The following is a 9,942-nucleotide window of genomic DNA, read 5'->3' on the forward strand; positions in this document are numbered from 1 at the left end:
TACCTTCTTGATAATATGGGCGTGGTTGGTTCCACCCCTGACCTCCTTATGGATGATACCCGTTGTTGTTGTTGCCCATGTACATCGCCTCCTCACGGGTTTCCGGGCAGTCATTCCCAGAATGACCCGTGTTGCCGCAGACCTCACATGTGGCGTGAGTGTCCAAGGCCTTGAGGGTGCCTTGTGGCCGTTTCTCATGGTCGTCCAATCGTTTCATGAGGAGGTCCAGCTTAGCAGCAAGTAGCATGCCTCGCTGACGGGTCTGGAGTCGTTCCTCCCTCCAACCCATATTGGAGACCATCTTCTCTATTAGATCAACGGCTCCTTGAACCGTTTTAGAGAAGAACGCTCCTCCAGCTGCCGCGTCCAGGTGATCGTGGGACATCGGGGTGAGTCCATAATAAAAGTTTTGCAGGATCAGCCAGTCGTCCATCCCAAGATGAGGACATGCAGCTACGTACTCCTGCAGTCGTTCCCATGCTTCCGGAATAGACTCATCCCTTGTTTGCTGGAAACTTGAAATCCTTCCACGAAGGGCATTGGTTTTGCCCATCGGGAAGAATTTCGAGAGGAATGCCGTAGAGCATTTTGTCCCAGGTATTGACAGCAGCAAGGTTGGCATAGAACCACTGCTTCGCTCTCTGAAGAACAGAGAACGGAAATAGTCGTAGCCTGACGGCGTCGGGACTGACGCCCTTGATGGTGTATGTGCTACAGATCTCCAGGAACTATTGCAGATGAGCATTGGCATCCTCATCAGGCTTGCCACAGAATGGGCTAGCCTGCGCCATCGTTATGAGGCTGGACTTCAAGTTGAAATCCACTTTTGTTGTTTGTATCTTTTTGATGTGCTATTCTTTTCTAATTAATAGATCGTTCTTGATATCATGTTGTCGAAAAAGTTTATGATTTATGCACTGAGTTGAAATTGCTAGATGATATTGAAATTGATATCACATATATCCAGAGAAATTTTCATCATATATAGATATCTATTGATTTTTAAGATATTATATTAAGGGCCCCTACTTTTTGTTTCGCCCTAGGCCATCGAAAACTCAGGACCAGCCCAGATGATGGCTGTGACGATGACGACGTGGTGGCGGAACTCAACATCCTGGTTGCACAGAGTGGAGCAGCAGGGGGGGCATGATGTCTCAACCTATGGGAACACCACATGATGAACGGAGAGGAGGAAATGATGAAAGACTTTTATGGTGTGCAACTGCTTACCAACCGTAGCAAAGAAGAGGCGGCACAACTTTCCGATGTAAGTAGCAAAGAGGAGACGGTAGTAGCAGGAAGATGATGGTGCTGGAAACGGAACGATGATGGTGCTGGACTGATCCTCCCATGCAGCCGCTCGTTCTCGCGTTGACGGTTTGATATATCTCCATGCCAACAGCACGATGGCCGTGGCTGGGATTTCGAAAAACAGATCAAACCCATCAATTTGATTTGATTTTTGGTATTGATCAATGGAAATAGATGAGGAGCGGAAGAGACGAGCAGGGAATTGAGGGAAGCATCATGACCTTCATAGCGAAGCAGAAACATCGTGCTTGAAGATGAAGCAGTAGCCAACATGGTGACTTTGGCTGCATATGGCACTACATGCACGCACACGGTGTGGCTGCGCTGGTTAAACAAAGAGGAAAGGAGGAGGGGTGCTGCAGCTATATATAGAGAAGAATAGGAGCTAAGCAGCCAGGAGAATTGGCTTTTACAAAAATGGCTCATGCTCATGAAGGTGATTTAATTTTTGGTGTTAAATAATGAGATTGGTGAGGGAGAGGGAGAGATTTATTAGTGGGAGGACGAACTCGAGGAGACAGCTCAGATTTTTGGAAGATCAGAAATGTGGCTGAGGGAGGACGAAGATGGAGAGTTGAGAGAAGAGACTGGGAATTGGAAAAACAGATTTGTCTCATCATGGTGATTCAATTGGAGATAATGCAGTGTAATATTATTTGGTTCTTGGTCTGCTTTAGTTTCTTGGTTGATGATCAACAGATGATTAAATTCATGGTGGATGGAAACTGCAATCAACTGGAGATTAAATGGCTAGCATTTGCATTTGATCAGGAGATCTAAAGGCTGTGCATGGCGAGGTGGATAGGAAGAAGGTGGAGATGTGGGTGAGATGGAAAACTGATTTGGTTCATGATGGTGATTCAATTTTTGTCATTCAAGTGGAGAAATTAATTAGGGAGGAGAAGAGATTGCAGAGATAGAATGACAGGGAGAGAGATAGAGAGAGAGAGAGAGGCATCGGCCTGGAGGAAAAAGGAAAAAGGAAAAGAAAAGGAAGGAATAGAAAAGGTGGGGATTTTTCTGGACTTGGGATTTTTTTTTTTGGGATTTATGGGAAATAATGAAATCGAGTTCCACTTCAAAAATTCAAATAAAAACCAAGTAACTCTAATTAACAAACGATAAAATAAAACGGCGGCGTAATTAATTTATTTAGTCACATTAATTTTTTTTCATTTATAAAATTTTCATTAAGCTATTTTAGGCGAACAAACACGAATGTGATTGATTTTTTTTAAAAATTAAGCAAATTAGAAGACACAAAAAACGGGACGTGACACCACTCCCCTTCTTCTCCACCAGGACTATACAAGAAACCCACTCCGCATAACGACATGGCCCAATAAACCCCGCCTTCAACAACCGATCAATCTCCTCTTTGACTCGGTCATATAGCAAAGGATTAAAACGACGAGGTGGTTGTTTATAAGGCCTAAAACCCGGTTTAATTGGAAGCCGATGCTCAACAAGCTCACGGCTAAGACCCGGCATCTCATGGTACTCCCATGCAAAGCAATCAACATACTCTGTAAGTAGCTCGATTATATTAACCTTATAATCGGCTCTCATATTTTTGTTTACAAAAGTCGGCCTTGGTTTGGTTCCATCAACTATGTCTACTTCCTCCAATGGATCGGCCGATGTAAACCCTTGTCCAAGCTTCTCCACTTCATCAAAATCTTCAATAGTTTCACCAATATCGTTCTTTGTAGACCGATATTCTTGCACCCTCTTTTGTAACCACTCTAAATTAGCCTCTTTACTCATTATACAAATTTATATGGCTTAGCTGTGCTACACTAGCCGGCTTTATAGAGATAGGTACAAATTTTCCATCAGAGATACTAATAAAATCATAGTTAGAAAGATCCCTCCCCGATAAGCATTGAATATTCCCATGACGCCACTCAAAAGTAGCATCGGCCATTGCAACCTCGGCCGATGTATCCGCTTGAACAATTTCAACATCATCGCCGTCCTATTGAATTAAACATTGATGCAAGGTAGAAGGCACACAACAATTGGCATGGATCCAACAACGACCCAAAATAACATTGTAGTTACCTTGCACATCGACGATGAAGAAAGCGGTTGGTAACGTCTTGTTCCCCACGGTAAGCTCTGCCGAAAAGATACCCTTCGCCTCCGTTGGTTCACCATTGAAGCCATTGAGAATCATGTTAGTCTTCTTCAATTCATCATCTCCACGCCCCAACTTCTTGAACAACGAGTATGGCATCAAATTCACAGCGGCACCTCCATCCACAAGCATCCTAGATACCGGCTTTCCATCAATATGACATTTGAGATAGAGAGGCTTCATATGACGGTTTGATTCATCGGGCTTCTCAAAAACCACATCTTTAGGACCTAGTGAAAATTGAGCAACCTCGGCTTCATCCATAGCACAAAACTCCATAGGCAACATACATACCTTGTTGATATCCATGTCTTCTTTTGGAGATGACTCATCTTTAGCAACCGATTGTTCTTCCTTCTTCTCTACAACAACCGGTTCTTCCTTCTCTATGGTTTTACGCCTCCATACCGGTGGTGGTCGCAACTCATTGAACCTTTTATCCCTTTGCTCTTCAGCCTTTTTCTCTCTTATTTCTTGGGCCCGAAGACATTGCAACCTTCTCCTTTGAGTAGCCGTTAAATACTTAGGCATCCTCCTAGGTTTCGGCTCTGTTCCAGGAGGTAAATAATGCCCCCTATTAGGTCTAGTTGATGACGATGAAGCCCTCACATCGCCCTTTGCAAACCTCCTATCAAACCGGCGCTGGAGCCTGGTCAGACCGGACGTAGACCACCGGTCAGACCAGCCAGATGCGCCAGTCAGATCAATATTCGATGGGCGGTCAAACCGGCCTGAGGCGTCGGTCGAACCATTGTCGGGTCGGCGGTCAGACCGGCCTGATGGCCCGGTCAGACCAGCCGTATGGCTGCGGCCGACTGCGATGAGCTGGTACCGGCTTCGGATTTTTTGCTTGAGGACTCTCCAACTTTATCTCTAGAAGGTATTGGCACATCATGAGACCCTACTTTGATGGTAATTACCTCTGAAGTCCTTGCCTCCACTTTAATGTGCTTTCCTTCTCACCTTTCCTCATTGGCCCGGTTCTTACCATAAAACCGGCCGTTGTTTGGTGAAGACAAACGCTCATGAATTGGCCTCCTTGGTCCTCCCCACCCTTGATTGAATTGCATTGGAGGCATATGATTGAACATTGGCGGCGTTGCCCCCCATGGCATGTAATAAGGATAAGGATAACCCGGCGGCAGCATTGGATAGGGACCCCATGGTATGTCTTGTGAATGATGATATGGAGGTGAATGCGACCGTCTTGGCGAGTGACCAAATCGCTCCCTAGGAGGTGATCTCTGTATTTTCCCCTTGTTGCGAGCTCTCTCACTACCTTGCTTTTCATATTTCTCCAAAAGCATATCAAGGGTCACTTTGGTCTTCCTAGGAGCTTTAGAAGTTGAAGCTTCACTTTTATTCTCTTTACAAACACAAACCTCTGGGTTCTTTGGCACTATTATCTTTGGCCTTGGTTCACCAATGATTACTCCTTTTCCTTTAGTAGATTCGGCTTGCTCCGGCCGAATCAACACCTTCTTGTCATTGAAATTAATTGTATTCACCGGAAAAGGATCATGATCAAGCTTCATCTTGGAGCCATCGGTGAACTTCAATCGTCCTTCATCTATGGCCAATTGAACCTGTCGTCGAAACACATTGCAATCATTAGTGGAATGAGAATGAGAATCATGCCATTTACAATAAGCTCGACGTTTCAATTCTTCTTGAGATGGTATGATATGGCCTTTAGGTAATCTAATTTGTTTTTCTTGTAAAAGATAATCAAAAATCTTATCATACTTGGCCACATCAAAACTATATTTAACCTCACTTTGCCGATCTTTGCGAGGAGTCGGCATTAGGTTAGAACAAACAAAAGGCTTGTTTTTGTTAGTCCATGACCATTCAGCAACATACATATCATGATCACCCTCATCTTCACTATCACTAGCCTCAGGGTAATCAATCACATTAACATTAGGCTTTTTCTCATATGGTCTAACAATTTTTTTATTATCCTTAACCCGGCTTTCCTGAGCCAGAGCCCTTTGCATAAGTTGACTAACATCAAGAAATTGTTGGCCATCTAGTCTTTCTCTAAGAGGGGCAATTAAGCCATTAAAAGCAAGACCAGCCAAATATCTATCAGTTATATTCAAGCTATAACATCGGTTTCAATCATCCCTAAATCTCTTAATATAATCAATGACAGGCTCATTATATTTTTTGCTTAACCGATGTTAAATCACGTAACCTAAGCTCAGTTTCTCAAGTATAGAAATAATCATGAAATCTTTCTTCTAATTGAGCCCAAGTATGAATAGAATTTGCCGGTAAAGAAGTAAACCATGTAAAAGCGGTACTGGACAAAGATAAAGAAAACAAGCGCAATTTAAAAGTATCACTATTAGCCTCACCACATTGCGCTAAAAATTGACCTACATGCTCCCATGTGGTCCTACCATCTTCACCACTAAACTTGGTAAATTTGGGAACTCTATAATTACGAGGAAACGGCATATTATCATAATAGTCAGGATACGGCTTTTGGTAAACCTTAGCAAGATTCCTAGTTTCAATCCCGAATTTATCCCTAATAATCCCACCAATTATTTCCTCCATATTATCAGGCCTATGTTGATTTGGTGGTGGATTTGGTGGCCTAATAGGTTGTGTTTGCGGCGCAATATGGTTATATTGGACTTGCCTAGTATCGGGAGGATACCCCCTACCAACATCATTATAAGCATTAGGAACATGTGGGGGAACTTGGGGATTAGTTGCAGCACTAGATACAGGAGGATCAAATGTTCTAAGATGATACAAATAACTAGCATTAGTCATTGGATCTATCCCCTGAATTGGTATTATTGCGCCGGTCTGACCGGTCCAGGGCCCGGTCTGATCGACATCCAGAGGCGCGATCAGACTGGCCTAAGTCCCGGTCTGACCGCCGGGGTAATACCCGGTCGGACCGGCCGTTTGGCCTGTCGGACCGACAGTGAAGTCGCGGTCTGACCGGCCATCAGGCCCGGTCGGACCGGCTGTGTGCGCCACTCCATCGGTTCTACTATTTGTTTGATCTATAGGGGCTTGGCTAGCAGTGGTAGAGGCTTTATTTTTACCCACAAAATCGGCCAAGAGAGGGCCGACTTTAAATCTTAAAAACTCATCAAATTTATCCTCAAAAGTTGCATCTAATTATCTTTAAAAACAGTCATAGATGAATCTATTGTAGATGCTACTTGTTGTTGGATAGATTGTGTTACCTCTTCATTGCTTACCAAATTGGGAGCGAGCTTAGGACGTGGCCAGGGCTTGATGATCACACCTTGACGAGTCCTAGTAGACGCCCTCATCAACGCCTCTTGTGTGAGCTCCTTGATGTACTCCTCCATGGACTTGCGGTCTTCTCCTTCGAAATCATTCAATGTGATTGGTATCACAATGGCCGGCTCCACCTCCGCCTTGGATGATGGCGGTTCCGTCATGGCGAAATCGAAGTTGAGTTGACGTTGAACGGATCTCCCCAGTGGAGTTGCCAAAATCGTGTTAGCAACTTTTTGTGACAAGTTGACAACAACGATCGCAGCACCTTATGCCTTGCGGTGATCCTAGAGTCGCCAACCACCTCGATCTAGCAAAGAGCTAAACCTAGATGGATTTTGACAAATAAACTGGCTAATGGAGCCGATTTAAGATAACAACCCGTCTCATGGGCAAAACGGAAGGTTTTCAGGACAAACCTACAAAGAGATGTCGCACTCTCGCAGCGGCGGCGGACGGTTTACGGCGCAAACCGACAAAGATGGACAAACTAAGGGAAAACTAAAAGCAATACGAAAAACGATTCGATTGATTGATTGTAGATTGTTTTTTTACAATAGAACCGGCCATGTCCCTTATATAGGGGTTGGTCTTGCCCTCTACGGGCCCTCCTCCACATCCAACTCGGGGTAGAAACTAAAGGAAACCCGAAACATGCCTTCCCGAGCAAGGAAATCTCGAAACCCGACGAAACACAATCGGACTCGGACCTGTCAGTCGGACCGGCCACACACCGCCGGTCCGACCGGCCGTCAACCGGCGGTCTGACCGCCCAACACACGGCGGTCAGACCGGCCCACTCGAAGGAAACCGGTAGACTTCCAAATTTTGGCAATCTTTCCTATTTTAATCCTAGGTGCCAAATTTGGGTGTAAACAATTCCTATACTTGAATCCGATAAGACATCGTTGAAAAATAGTTTTTCAATGAAGGACTTAGGGGAAGCAGCATATATTCTGGGCATAAGGATCTATAGAGATAGATCAAAGAGGCTAATTGGATTAAGCCAGAGTACATACATTGACAAGGTGTTGAAGAGGTTCAACATGCAAGATTCTAAGAAAGGTTTCTTACCGATGTCACATGCCATTAATCTTGGCAAGAATCAGTGTCCTCAAACGACTGATGAGCGAAACAAAATGAGTGTGATTCCATATGCCTCGGCAATCTGATCCATTATGTATGCTATGCTATATACACGTCTAGATGTTTCATATGCACTTAATGCAACAAGCCGATACCAATCAGATCCAGGTGAGAGTCACTGGATAGCTGTAAATAATATCCTGAAGTACTTGAGACGAACTAAGGATATGTTCCTAGTCTATGGAGGACAGGAAGAGCTCGTTGTAAATGGTTACACTGACGCAAGCTTCCAAACCGACAAAGATGATTTTAGATCGCAGTCTGGATTTGTGTTCTGCCTGAATGGAGGCGCTGTGAGTTTGATGTGACCATGGCTACTATGGATATGACCATTGCTCACATCATGAATCAACAAGAAGACATCAAGATCAAGTCCTCCATGTGCTGCAATCTAATTCGGCCACGTGTTACATTGCTGATTTCAAACGGCCGCCAAATCTACATACGTGCTCCGTTTTGGGCCCGTGAGTACTTGATGGAAAGCTCTCGAAGTCCTCCTTCCAACGGATCCAGCCTCATCTCGGAATTCTATCTCGTTTGGCCGCAATCACAGAAGCAAGGTGCTGCGTCACCTGTATTGGGCCAATGGGCTTGTAACTTTGTTTGGGACCCTGGCCCATGTGGGGTCCTACATTTGCTAATTTGATTCTAAGTTGTTGTGAGATATGAGATAGTAACTAAGAGTTGCTATAATCCTAGTCTAAGTTCGACTTAAATTCCGGATGTTTTATTTTTCAAAATAATAACTTATGGAGTTCCTCATTTGATATAAATTCCTACCAGAGCCAAAAATATTCCATATTGATTAAACCATATATATTTTGGTTACTTATAATTCCATTGAACTTTGTCAAATTCTTGTGACTTGTGAACATACTTCTCATGATCTATGATCAAGATCATACATCCACATATATGCACATGCTAAACTCCTACACTGCGAGCTAGCAATTATCCATTCCATTTCCATACTACCACCAAAAATAAATTCGCCATGCTTTTATGCGCTTTCTTCTCCTAAAAAGAAAATCCTTTCTGAAAAAAAAAGAGAGAAAAGAAGGAGGAAAAGGCGGTTATGAAAATAAAGTTATGCTCTCTCAAGAATGAGCATGATATTGAAAAAAAAAGAGAGAGAATAATGTAGCCATGCCCTCTCCTTATTTATAAAAGAAGGATTTTAGGAGTAAGCACAAAGGAGAAGCGTTTTTTCTTTATTTTACACATTTCATTTCCACCATATATCACACACACACACACACTTTGCACGATCTTGATCTTGAGTATATTTAGTCATCTATTTTAGTCTATGTTTTTGACTTAGTAATAAATGTGAATGCAAGTATGCCATGTTTGATCCCTACCAAACTACACATATCAACCTTAGAGTAGGAATCAAAAAGGCAAAATGGTGAGGAATTCATTTTGATACACTTGGAGAGACCGAGTGAATCATTTGAGGAACTTGGATTTCTTTTACAAAAATCATTTGAAAACTTCCAGAATAAAAGTTGAATGAAGATTGGGTGATTAGTACTCTAATTGTTGTTCTGTCTTTCAACCGCTTAAGGCAAGAAGAGACAATGTCTCGTGGGAATCAGGGGTAAGGGTAAGCCATCGTGCCAAAGATTATTTGATTTAAGAGAGAGTACATATGCCTTGAACCTATACATTTGAGATATACAGCATAGTAGCAACTCATGATCAACAGCCAAGTCTTTGTTTCCTTTCATCCTTTACTCGTGACGAGCAAAGGTTCAAGCTTAGGGGGTTTTGTTGACGGTCGTTAGCGATCAGTTTCGACCGTCAATACTACCAAAATAAAGGAGAACTAGTTATGCTTACAATGCATATTTGTATTAGAATAATAAGTATTCCACTAGTACTGGGATTGCTAACCTCTTGCAGAGAATGAACATAAGAGCATCCCTAGCAGCTCATCTATATTTCATCCCCCAAATGCCCATATGGATTACTTCACCAAGTGGGCCGAAGCTGTGCCGTTGAAGAATATGACTCATACGGAGGTAATTGACTTTATTTTGAATCATATTATCCATAGATTCGGTATT

The 9,942-nt window shown here is 43.2% G+C and overlaps 1 non-coding gene across 1 annotated transcript; it reads left to right on the top strand.

Moving 5' to 3' along the window:
- Window positions 1-431: 431 nt before the first annotated feature.
- On the top strand, window positions 432-538 carry LOC112936252 (small nucleolar RNA R71). Its single transcript, XR_003238379.1, has one exon. It is a non-coding gene; the product is annotated as a small nucleolar RNA R71 (small nucleolar RNA).
- Window positions 539-9,942: the final 9,404 nt, after the last annotated feature.

The sequence above is a fragment of the Oryza sativa genome, chromosome 8, assembly GCF_034140825.1.
Source record: "Oryza sativa Japonica Group chromosome 8, ASM3414082v1".
Lineage (NCBI taxonomy): Eukaryota > Viridiplantae > Streptophyta > Magnoliopsida > Poales > Poaceae > Oryza > Oryza sativa.